At 40.0% G+C, this 13,691-nt stretch overlaps 1 protein-coding gene across 10 annotated transcripts in view; it reads left to right on the top strand.

The window, feature by feature from the left end:
• Positions 1–13,691, top strand: part of SYNE1 (spectrin repeat containing nuclear envelope protein 1) — a 498,327-nt gene that overhangs the window by 74,453 nt on the left and 410,183 nt on the right. The window lies entirely within an intron of this gene.

Below are 13,691 nucleotides of genomic sequence, written 5' to 3'. Positions count from 1 at the left end.
GCCTAAGGAACTTAGGCAAAGGGCACATAGGTTACAAGTGCCACATCTGCAAGTCCTTTAAACCTAGGGGTTTCTGGCATTTGCGTCCAGATACAAATGTACAGACTTAATTCCACATACTGTGTTTTATTCCTTCCTTAGTTCTACCAACTTCTGCTCTCCTGGATTGAGAATCCAGACCATATTTTTTACCCCTTGGGTAGTATTTTTTATAATAATGCTATTTGATGGTTTCCCCTTGCTTTTTGAATCTGTAATGTGATGTGAGATGTTCAGGATGGGCACAGAGAAATTAACAATTATTGGAAAACCCGCCATTGTAGGATATGTAATCACAGTAATTTGTCTCTGCTTGCCTTGTTCAAGTGGAGTAGTATGTTATTTAGTGAGCAGTCTCATTGATTTCCCGCTTGGGACTACTCACTGAGTAAGATACTTCTCAGCCTAGGTAAAAGTGGCAGAATTGGGACAATTATTATTTAGTAAATGAATTTTAAAAATATTTAACATTGTAGCATTTATTCTGAACATTAATTCTGTTTGAAACCCTGTTCTGAATGGCTATAAATAATCATTTGCTACAGTTGAAGGTATCATATAACATTCTTTTGTGTTACTGAGTTGTAATAACAATTTCTCAAAGGAGTGAATTCTTTCACATGCATATAGCTTCAGTATACTGCAGTCTACGCTCCAAAAGAGCTTGCAATCTAAGGCCCTCATTTAGCATACACTTAAGCATGTGTGTAACTTTACGTAGGACTAATCCATTGAAGTCAGTGCGATAGCCGACAAGCATAAAGTTATACATGTCTTAAGTGTTGGTAGGATCAAGGTTCACGAAACTCTTCTGGTTACTTTGGGCAAGATTGCGAATCCGTTATTCATAGCAGTGGTCCCACTGACTTCAAAAGGATTTCATGTGCAAATAAATGATACATAATTTAGCCCTCGGTTTTTTGAATGTGCTCTAACTTCTCATACTCTTCCTGTGTCCAGAAGAACTATATTTCTTCCTCTGTGTACATGTTAATGGAACATCATGCCTCTGTTGTTATAACTATTGCAATGTGTTCTCAAGAGAAGAACTTTGGAAATCATCCAGATTATCCACAGAGTAAATAAAAAGCATTGTACTTTGTATAAATCATAAGTTAAATGAGCTTTGAACATACAGTAGTTTTGATTGGAAAGCATAATCTGCTTGAAGTGATACCATGACATTATGATTTTAGTGAGTTCTCTTTTACTTGTTGATAAGAATAAGCCCTTTTAAATAATACTTTTAATTTTAGATACTTTATTATAAAAATCACTGAGATTTGATTGCAGAAAATGTCTTTTTAGAACAGACATGTTTTTCTATTAGTGCAAGAATAGGTAATATACACTGTTGTTTTCAACAAAATATTTAAAAGTGAATGTAATTATAACATCTAGAGTATTTTGGTAGTTATTAAAGTTTAATATGTGGGGATATACCTATCTCATAGAACTGGAAAGGACCCTGAAAGATCATTGAATCCAGCCCTCACTAGCAAGACCAAGTACTGATTTTTCCCCCAGATCTTTAAGTAGCCCCCTCAAGGATTGAGCTCACAATGCTGGGTTTAAGCAGACCAATGCTCAAACCACTGAGCTATCTGTGTCCTCTGATGAAAAATCAGAAGCAAAATAAAAGTTCTTTTTAACTCTGACATGGACCTTGTTTCTAAAGTGGTTCTTAATTATTAAAATGTTAGAAAAATTGTTTTACACATATGACACAAGCAAAATATTTATTTAGACTATATAAAGTGTTTGCAAATATTTTATTATTTTATTAGATCTAAATGCTGCTTTGTTTGCTATTTTGAGATTACTCTTAATGATCCTTTTTTCTCCTCTGTGGAGCCTTCTTAATATATGATACTTTTTTTTATAACTTTTTTGAGATGTTTATTCTGAAGTAGAGATTCTTTCTGGTGATTGTATTGTCACCAGAAATGTAGAAATATTATGCAATATGCTAACAGAACACTATTTTTTCTTTCTTTTGTCTTCATTACTGATAGCCTATGCCTGGGATGCTTTTTTTACTGACAAACTTCGGTACTGTGCGTTTTGAAGATTCTTCTTCTATTCTTATTTGTCTAAAATAATATTTGTAGTGCTGTAATACTGTTTAAATAGGAAATTTATAAAAATCACATTTTTCCTCCCTTTGTCCCAAAGTTATATGGAAATCTCTTGGCATTTGTGCAATAGGTGGAATCTGAGGAGCAGAGAAGCTGGTGGGGAGGCAGAGGAGAATAAAAAGGAATAATGATAATGAAATGCCTGTACAGTGGGGTTGCTATAGCACTTCCTGGAGGATAATTCTGCTGGGCTGCTGTGTTTCATTTAGCTTCTGATTCTGTTTGAAGTAGGATATCTCCAAAATACAGAAGTCAATATAACTGGTGAAATATGACTGAAAATACAATAAAAACTACGTATGATCTTATTTATTTAGGGATTTTCTTCCCCCCAGTGTCCCATACTGAATGATGATATTTGTTTAACGGTGTTCAAAAGAAAAAAGTATTTTGTGTAATGGTCTAAGAATGAACACTCACAGTATTTTCATATGATAGTTAATCAATACTTGTCACTGAAAATGATTACGGGTCAGTGAGTATTCTATGACTTCAGTGGGAATATTGACACGAGGAAAGATGGAAATGTCTGCAGGATCCTGTAGACCTTGTTCAAGCAAAACTCCCATTTGAGTCCATATGAGTATTGCTTGAATAAGGACGGCAAGAATGGGCACTGAATATGAGTGTAGTGTTATCACTGAGCTAGCTTCATAATATCAGTGGAGAAAAGCTGGTGTCTTTTTGACATAGATTTGGTAGCAGTCTCAGAAGGCAAAGATGTAACCACTAGGCTGACAAAGGTTTCGTTTTTGAGATAGATGTATTTTGTAAGGAATTTGCAGAGATGTGAGGTTTAGGGTGAAATCCTGACAATTGAAATCAGTGATAAAACTCACATTGACTTCAGTGAAGCCAGGATTTTAGTTATAATGCTCAGGTATTCATGGCAGCCCAAAGAGCAGTCTCAAAATCTGTTAGTCATACTCCTTAAGGGTTCATGTCTCCTGTGGTCTATTAACACATGGTGCAAGGATTGCGTATCCTGTGCTGAACCTTGTAACTTGGAAATCATGTTCTGGAGTGGGGGATATTTTGGACCCCGAAGTGTCAGTTTGGCTGATGTAAAAATCCCTTGTTCCTGAGCAATTAGGAGTTTGTTGTGATGAAAACAACTCTACTTCAGGCTGGATAATACTACTTTGGTTATGGTTATTCAAGGTTTTCAGTACAAGCCCCTATTTTCAGTTCAGAAAAAAGAAGTGTCTCCTGTAGAAACCTGCATGGACCTCAGAGGGTGTGTGGCACATGAAACACCTTCTTCTTTGCTGCTCCTTACTTCTGGAACACTCACCATAAACTCGAGTGGCAAGCAATTTGCTGCTCCTCTTCAAAACATGCTTCCTCAGTGAAGCGTCCCAGTGTTAATCCTCTACTGAAAGAAATACTATTATCAAGGCTTAAAGTGGGCTAGGTCACCTAGGGTTAATGTCCCAGCCAAAACAAATGAAAAGCTCTGAGGTGTGTCTGGGTTTGGGGTGTGAGTTGTGCTGGCGAAGGGGACTGTGTGGCTGAATCTAATGCAGTGCTTTCTGACTGGGAAACAGAAAGTGCAGTACTGTCTCCACTATCCCCAGGGGAGTATTTTCCTGATCATTTCAGAACATGCTGCTGCTCTCAATGCTGCCATAATACGTGTTTAGGACACAGGCACAAATGTACCAGGAATGGGTTGCACATTCATTTGAGGTTGGAAATAAATCACCTGGGTCTAATTTGGATTGTGCTCTTGTCAAGGTTCCTTCCCCACTCTGAACTTTACTGTACAGATATGGGGACCTGCATGGACACTTCTAAGCTTAACTACCAGCTTAGATCTGGTATCGCTGCCACCATTCACAAGCACTCCCTTCCTTGGGTAGCCTTGAGAAACTTCCCCAATTCCCTGGTGAACACAGATCCAAACCTCTTGGATCTTAAAACAAGGAGAAATTAACCATCCCCCCTTCCTTTCTCCCACCAACGCCTGGTGGATCCAGATCCAACCCCCTTGGATCTAAGAACAAGGAAAAATCAATCAGGTGTTAAGAAAAAAGGCTTTTAATTAAAGAAAAGAAAGGTAAAAAATAACCCTCTGGGAGAGATTAGCATGCCAGCTACTCTCACAGACAACAGATTCCAGACACAGAGGATGTTCCCCTGGGCAAAAACTTTAATACACACAAGAATACCCAAATTGATAATGTACGTTATGGTACCAAGACAACTTACAAAGAAAATAAACATAAACCTATTTATCCCTTTCTAAAACTTACTACTCTGATAAGAGGCTGGTTCCTTGATCTTTTTCAGTCTGGCTGAAACTGAAACTCTAAACAAAGGAAAACTTCCCTCCTTCCTTTTGAAACATCTTGTTCGCCCATTGGTTCCTCTGGTCAGGTGTCAGCTAGGCTAGGTGAACTTCTTAACCCTTTACAGTAAAAGAGGCATTAACCCTTAACTATCTGTTTATGACAGCTCTGATTTTAGAACTCTTGGAGTTAGCAATACCGCATTTTCCCACTTGTTGGCCACACCCCAGACTTTGCTGCAGTAGGGGCAGACCTCAGTAGCTGATGCAGACATGCTACACACCTCATCAGCAAAATCAGATCATTTTCACATTTCACCCACTCTGCCACTGCTGAGTAGTATTACAACTACTCTGCACGCTGCAACGGAAGCTAAGGAAAAGGGCACTCATAGATCAGACAGACTTCTCTGAGACAGTATTACGACCGTGTCTGGCCCGTGCCTGCTGACTTGGGCTTGTGGGGCTCAGGATACAGGACAGTTTAATTAAAGTGTAAACATTAAGGCTCAGGCTCGAGCCTGGGTTCTTGGACCCTCCTCCCTTGCTAAATAATTTGTTCCACCGTATATTTATCTGTGACACTCTGAGTATGTTTCCTAGCCTGAAGAAGAGCTCAGTATAAGCTGGAAAATTTGTCTCTCTCAGTAGAAGATTGCTGGTTCAATAGAAGATATTGCCTCAGCCACCTTGTCTCTCTGATCACCACCCATTGACATTTATTGGCGTCCTTTCTGGCAGTCTCAACAGAGAGGCTGGGAGTTGGATGGGTATTGAAAATGAAGTACCTTGTCACCCCGAGAGGTGATCCATCTAGGTCAAGGTTGAGGCATGCATAGGTCTGCTGTACCTGGACTGTGAATAAACAGAGAAATTAGGCTGCTAGGGCTGCCAATCTGGCACCTCTCACAAGCACTAAATTCACTTCAAATAATCACCTCAATAGTTGATTATACTGATTTAAGCTAATAGCCAGCTTTAGATTAGTGCCTTGAAAGGCAGATTAAATGCATGTAAATCTCTTGAAAACTATAGCAATGATTTTCCAATAGGAGGTTGTTTCATTTACTCACTTCATTGAGAATAGTATGAAGGAAGGTAATATAATCCACATAGGTCCAACAATTCTCTATGCAATATCGGGATTTCAGAGTGGAGAAAGCCTCAGGCCACCATATTGAAATGAGGATTGTTGTCTACTGATGGTCTTTATGAGTTGACTGGCCTGGATACTAGAAAGGGAAGGCTTATTGGAGCTGTTTCGAAGCTTTATTATTTTATTTTATTTTATTTTTTATTAACAGGAAAATAATCAAATACTTTTAAATGGCAGAATATAAGAAGAGAGAGTTAAAAAGAAAAAAATACATATACATCTCAATGAATACAGGCTAGGACAGTAATCATTTAGCAGAGAAAGAGGGGAGAATGAGCACATGCATTTAAATCCCCAAGGAGATTAAGACAAAGGTTAATCAAGGTAATAAGGACAATAAAAGATCTGCAGTTCACAGGGGAAATGCTGTAGGGATGAAATGCAATTATAATCAGTGTGTGGGGCTAAATGCGCTCCTGTGCTGCCATTAGTGGAGAGGAACAAAATGTAGCAGACCCAGGCAGGCATGCTACAGAAGTTGGGGAATGCTGGTTACATAGCGTGTGCCGCTCCACCCCCAACCTTTCAGAAACCCATGTGTGAGTACGCTGCAGGGACTGGCATCCACAGATTGGAACAAGAGGGGCAGGTTGTAGAGAGGTCACTGTCTGTAGTAGGGTGACCAGATGTCTTGATTTTATAGGGACAGTCCCAATTTTTGGGTCTTTTTCTTATATAAGCTCCTATTACCCACCACTCCCTGTTCCGATTTTTCACATTTGCTGTCTGGTCACCCTAGTCTATAGCATCATCCCAAACCCTCAACCTAGTGCAGATTTTCACCATAAATTAATGTTGATTCTATTTGCATTAATTTATGTGGCTTCTCTCACAGATCAGGGGATTGTGGCAGCAGCAGTTGGTGACACAATGAGAGCACAGCTCCTGAAGGTGCTGCCATGAATCTGGGCCAGGAGATAGTGTGGAAGCACAGGGCTTCTGTACAAATGGTCCAGCTTCCACAGATCCCCTGAAATCTGTAAAAAGAACAGGAGTACTTGTGGCACCTTAGAGACTAACAAATGTATTTGAACATAAGCTTTCGTGGGCTACAGCCCACTTCATCGGCAGTAGCCCATGAAAGCTTATGCTCAAATACATTTGTTAGTCTCTAAGGTGCCACAAGTACTCCTGGTCTTTTTGCAGACCCAGGCCTGGTCTACACTACGCGTTTAAACCGATTTTAGCAGCATTAAACCGATTTAACGCTGTACCTGTCCACACTATGAGGCCCTTTATATTGATATATGTCCATATAGGCCCTTTATTGATATAAAGGGCTCTTTAAATCGGTTTCTGTACTCCTCCCAATGAGAGGAGTAGCACTAAATCGTATTACCAATCGGATTAGGGTTAGTGTGGCCGCAAATCGACAGTATTGGCCTCCGGGCGGTATCCCACAGTGCACCATTGTGACCGCTCTGGACAGCAATCTGAACTCGGATGCAGTGGCAGGTAAACAGGAAAAGCCCATGAACTTTGATTATGTTTCCTGTTTGCCCAGCGTGGAGCTCTGATCAGCACGGGTGGCGATGCAATCCCAAATCCAAAAAGAGCTCCTGCATGGACCGTACGGGAGATAGTGGATCTGATCACTGTATGAGAGACAAATTGTTCTATCAGAGCTCCGTTACAGAAGACAAATGCAAAAGCGTTTGAAAAAAATCTCCAGGCTACACAGTGCTGTGTGACAAGCGTAACGGAAAGCCAAAGAATCAAATGGACCTCATGGAGGGAGGGAGGGGTACTGAGGACTCAGCTATCCCACAGTCCACAGTAGCTCCCGAAAAATATTTACATTCTTGGCTGAGCTCCAATGCCTGTAGGTTCAAACACATTGTCCGGCATGGTTCAGGGTATAGCTCGACAATTTACTCCCTCCGCCCCACGTGAAAGAAAAGGGAAGAAATCGTTTCTTGACATCTTTGAATGTCACCCTATGTCTACGAATGCTGCTGGTAGATGCGATGCTGCGGCAGTGAAGAGCAATATCTGCTCCTCTCCCTCCCTGGTGCAGATGGTGTAGTAGGACTGCTAGCCGTCCTTGTCATAGCCATGAGTGTCCTGGCTGGCCTAAGGTGAGGCTGGCGGGGGCGCTTGGTAAAAATAGAATGATTCCCGGTCATTCCCAGTAGGTGGTACAGAACGGCTGGTAACCGTCCTCATCATAGCAACTGGGGACTGAGCTCCATCCCTTTCCTGTGTAAAAAAAAGATTCTGTACTGCCTGGACTATCATAGCAGCAGCATGCTGGGCTCCTCTCCCCTCACCACTTATGTTTCTGCTGGACTGTCATAGCACCGGAGGCTGCCTCCCTCATTTATCTCACTAACAAGTCACTGTTTCTAATTCCTGCATTCTTTTTAACTTCATCACACAAATGGGGGACACTGCCACGGTAGCCAGGAAGGATGGGGAGGAGGAGAGCAATGGGTGGGGTTGCTGCAGGGAATCCCCCGTGAATGGCATGTAGCTCATCATTTCTGCGGGATCTGACATGGAGCATCTGTGCTCTCTGTACACTGGTTCTCTAGTACACTTGCCTTATATTCTAGGTAGGACTGACTCTATTTAGAAACCATAAAGGAGGGATTGACTTGGGGAGTCATTCCCAGTTTTGCTTGTGCCCCGGCTGACCTCAGCCAGGGGCACCTATGATAGCAGCAGACAGTGCAGAACGACAGAAACCGTCATCTTACTGCCAATTTACAATGGCAGCAGACGGTAACAACGACTGATAACCGTCTCTGCTATCATGCAAAAGCAAACGAATGCTGCTGTGTAGCGCTGCAGTAACACCTCTGTTAGTGGCATCCAGTACACATACAGAGAACATAAAAAAAAAGGTGAACGGGCTCCATGGTTGCTGTGCTATGGTAAATTGATTGTCTGCTGTTGTTTTCCCGGAGGAAGGAATGAGTGACGACATTTACCCAGAACCACCTGTGACAATGATTTTTGCCCCATCAGGCACTGGGATCTTAACCCAGGATTCCAAGGGGTGGGGGTGACTGCGGGAACTATGGGATAGCTACAGAATAGCCACCCACAGTGCAACGCTCTGGAAATCGACGGTAGCCTCGGACCATGGACGCACGCCGTCAAATTAATGTGCTTAGTGTGGCCGTGTGCACTTGCCTTTATACAATCTGTTTTACAAAACCGATTAATGTAAAGTTGGAATAATCCCGTAGTGTAGACGTACCCCCAGACTAACATGGCTGTTACTCTGAAACCTGAAATCTGTGTGTTCCAAGTAGCAACCCCCATTCCAGATCCATGGAGTGTGTGGGGAGGGGTGGGAGGCAAGGCAAACCAGGCTCCCAGAAAGTTCTGTCAGTGCGTCCAAACTAATTTGTTCCTCCTCTCTAAATGAGAATGAACTGAACCAGGGAGGATAGGCTGTTAGTCTGTAAATTTAAATAAGTGCATTTCCAACTCATTTTTCTGTTACATATCCTCAGTGTAAGTGAACAATTATTGTGAAGCTACCAATAAGTATACTTCTTGAAAAAAAAATGCCAGGCACGTAGTCCAGAATCTGTTTCAACATCATTTTACCCAGTTTTCTTCTTTTGTGCTGACCTCTGCAACAGTTTCCACCAGGAAGTGATTTTGACATTGCTGTAGTTTCCTTGGGAAAGTCTGTGGTATATTAATTCTTTGGTATCCTTATAGAACTGTAAATATGGCAAGTTGTCAGGCACAATACGCTCTCTTATTATGTGTGAGAGGGAGCTGCAGGCAGTTTGTTCTTCATCAGCACTCCTAGATTTTAGAATTTATTCCTTGGTCAGAAATAGCCCAGATATGCCAACCGTCCAGGCACACTGCAAACCCTTCTGTTTTTGTGGGATTTTGGGAAGGGTAGGAGTATAGGATGATTGGATCAGACTTTGAGGCAGGATGTCCTACTGATTCATTTATTTTTAATACTTGACTATACCTGTATTTTGTTAAGAGGTAAAGCTGATTTGGACAAGTGACTAATTTTGTATGTGATTTTAAGAGATAGCAGAGCTCCTAGAGCTTTGGATGGGCATCTTTTCTGTTTTAGAAATGGGGAAAAAAAATTAAAATATTTATAGCAAACTCCATACAGGCAATGATCACAACTGCCCTTGTCCTAATCAAACCAACAACCATCTACTGCATATATAAACAGCTGATATACTGTACTTTTACTTTTCTGTTTCCTCAGCCATGTCCACCACTCAGAGAAGGTTTCACACTCTCCAAATAACAGACTACCAGGTCTAAGGGCCAGGACACTAACTGATCAGGTGATGACGCTGTCTCACCATCTCTATTGGCACACTAAGGCCTGTTAAAATGTCTTCAGTAGAGACAGATATAGCTCAAGCCCATACCAATTCAAATCCTGTTTTTTCCCCTTCACCACAAAAAAAAAAAGGGGGGGGGCAAAATTCATGTGAATACATAGAGCATCTGAAAAATATTGCCTCTCCCAACATCAGTACATGCACATTCTTGAATTTCAGTTGCTTCTGTATTGCTGTTGCTGTTGAATCTCTTCATCTACCTTCATTTTCTTCCTCCTATTCTCCATCATTTATTTCTGTCCTGATTGAAGCAGACAGAGTAGGCCTAGTAAGTTACAAAGCATACACTGGTTTTAGTGTCGCTATCATTCTCCTTTTTGTTGTGAAAGAGGCATAGTTCTGGCACAGGCCTGTAAAAAAATAATTCAAAAATACAAAAAATACAGTTAAGTCTTTCCCGGTTCCCCTTTGTCCAGTAAGTCTGAATGGGGTAATTCATGTACTCAGCGGAGTAGATTTGCAATAACTTCTGTGTAAGCATAGACCATTGCTACCTTTTATAAGTAAAGAGTCTACATTGTTGCTTTGACTTGGCAAGCCTTTGTACAGCTGCTTTAAATTAAAAAATGAATTAATGGAGATGGAAATTGCTGTATAATATTGCTCACTTAAAACTTTACAGTGCCAGTGCCAAACTGCTGACCAAAGGAACTTTCCTTGAGCAGTGCCATTCACATCTCTGTATGCCGACTGTTACACGTTCCCAGATGCCATCTTGTCATGCTGTAGCTGATTTGGCACTCTTCTGTGCAGTTATGGATCTCTTGACACTATTTCTAGCAGATCGGAAATCCCCCTGGAAAATGAAAATGAAAGCAGGTTAATGAGAAACTCTTTATAGTTTTTAAGACAAATTACAAAAAAAAAATTATGGGGAAAAGTAAGCAGCTGGAATACTCTTTTTTGTTTCATCAGAGCAAACAATCTGTATGGTAACCTAATACATCAAAAGATATATTTTAGTGGCCCAGGTCTATAATTTAATAGTACACATCGTTCAATGGAGCTGTGCTGCTTTGCGCCAGCTAAGGATCTGGCCCATAAACTTTAGCGGAAACGTGTGGAAAATGTGGTATGATCAGTGCTGCCAACTTTAAAAGTATAGATATAGGTTTTGCTTTGCTGCCTGCTTTGCTGGACATTATCCTGTGACAATATTCTACATGGGGGAAAATTTTCTCAGGAACAAATGACAGTTAGGCGCCTAGCTGTCATTAGTTTTCAATGGAAATTAGGCACCTACCTGCCATTTGGGCCTTTGAAAATCTCTCCATTATCTGCTAAATGTCTCACAGTGCTTTTCAGTTAGCCAAAGTCTACACTCCACATTCAAGACTAAAGAGAGTTTTGCCTTCATGACAAGTGTAAAGTAGGGGCCATGCTGCTTCAAATAAAATAATGCCGGTAATTATTGATAGCTGAATGGCTTTGTCCATTGATTGTTAAAATATACGTGTTGCTCTTCAAGATTTCTGCAACATATTTGCAAATATCTAAAAATAGAAAATTATTTTGGTTCATCTTTCATAGCGTCTTATCCATAGTTATTATAAATAAAAATAGGCAGTTACTATAGCTTTGTTTATTTTTGAGCTACCTGAAAAAGGCATTTGTTAGTGATGCATTAAGAAAAAAAAGACTTGTAAAAATATGTAAACACTTCAAGTCAAATAAAGGAAATATATTCTATAAAAAATTCTAGACCCAAATTCTTTCTTTAGCCACATCTGCATAAATTCATGGGGCTTACACAGGCATAACTGCAGGCAGAATTTGAACCTCCAAATTTAATTTCTTAAAGTGAATTTAAAAAGCCTGTACATGTAAGGTACATTACACAAAAAAACACAGAAAGTGGACAAATTTTATCCTCTTCAAAATTATATGCCATTCTATTGCTAGAGTAAACAGAATGTGCATCACATTTACATGTGCTCCTGATCTTATTGGTAATCACTATATTTATTTTAGTATAGCAAAACAAAGTCTATTTACCTCAGATTTTTTGCTTTTGAACTAGCAAATACTGCATATTTTCACATTTTTTAGCATGTAGAATGCTTCCTCAAATACACTACAAAATTGTGTGCATCACTAGATATATTTCATATTCACTATAAAATAGTTCTAATACATTATTAAAAGCTAACTGGCCTATATATCTCTTCAGATTCATTACTCATTATCTCTTCCAGTTCAGTACTTCAGATACAAGCTGAAGGACATCCATGTCTGAACATACAGTATGATAAGATGAATCCAAGTGGTTGTTTTTAAAAGCTACATATATATTTGCATGTCAAGCAATAACAATATTTTATTCAGTGTTTTTATGCTTACTGTACATTATATTAGTATCAAAGTTCTGGTGAGAAGATTTAATTGCTTTTTACAGCCGCACAGCCTGCTGCTTTAGGTTCTCAGCATTACACTTGGGTTGTCCCAATCCCTGGATAAATTATTCAGGCTCTTGACATCACAAATTTCCACTAGCCGATTGGCTGGGGCTTACAAAATAAAATCTTTCCTCAGGAAAACAGTTAGGAGGAATGATGACAGTGAGACCAGCAGGGTTGTTACTCAGAACACAGCTGGCTTTGTCGAGTAGTATGAAAAAAATATGTGAAAGATGCTATAAAAATCCTGCATTAATGTGATCCCACTTTAAATGGGAAACGGTAGAGGGATTTATGCAAGAGGCATGCATTTGTGGTAAAGGAAATAATATGATCTTTCCTGAAAAATTACCTCTTAGCTCAAGTCTAAATAACCGAGGCTTACTATATAACGCGCAAAAGTAGCAGCAGCAGCAACAGCAGCAATGGCTCGTTACAAGGATGCTAGTGGCAAAAAGGTTACGTCGTTAAATTTGGTGACCGGATTCTTTCAATACCAGCTGGGTAAGTGGTGCAATTTGAAGCACTGACAACCCTTGCAAGTGGGGTAAGCAATGGCATACAGGGTGTAAAAATTGTAAAGTGTTTGTGTCTTATGATCTTGGAGAAATGTGAAATCTAAGGAGAATTCAAATTATCTTAACAAATGGAAAGAATTGCCCTCCTGTCCATGGAAAATGTAAAAAGTACATGCTAAATTTCCATGGTATTTGTAGAAATCAAACCACGTTTCTATTTTACTTGTATCTTGGATCTCTAAATGGTGTAATTCAGTCTATTTATTTTACACTTCTAAAGAATAAGTACTAAAAAGTAGGAAACTATTGAAAATAGTTATTTTACAGATCGTGAGGTATATGAGTCAACAGATTTTGCTTTGGGATTGGTCACATTAAAGAATAATTCTCTTATCTGCTGATCTAAACTGACTGTGCCTACCATAGGTCAGCTACTAGTAGCTAGGAGTTTAGCCTGATTTTCACCTGATTTTCAATATGTTGTCAGAAGGACAGTCAATAAACGCTTTGGGTGTTCTGCCTAGGGAGTTTTCCAAGATTTCACAAGCAGGCCAGAATTGATTTTTCCCTTTTGTTTTATTTCGTTGATCTGAAAGTTAAATTCTAATTGCCCAATTCTAATTTCTGGTCTGACACACTATTGATTTAAATGGAGTTACTCCTAATAAACAGGGGTGTAAATGAAATAGCAATCAGGGATTCATTTTGCTCTAAAAGACCCTTGGGCAGGCCACAGCTGGCTCAGGCTTGCTGGGCTTGGGCTGTGCAGCTAAAAATCTCTGTGCTGATGGTTGGGTTGGAGTCCGAGCTC

This window comes from Chelonoidis abingdonii, chromosome 3 (assembly GCF_003597395.2).
Source record: "Chelonoidis abingdonii isolate Lonesome George chromosome 3, CheloAbing_2.0, whole genome shotgun sequence".
NCBI classification, from domain to species: Eukaryota; Metazoa; Chordata; order Testudines; family Testudinidae; genus Chelonoidis; species Chelonoidis abingdonii.
The sequence above is the reverse complement of the archived record's forward strand: the minus strand, read 5'-3'. Positions and strand labels throughout refer to the sequence as shown.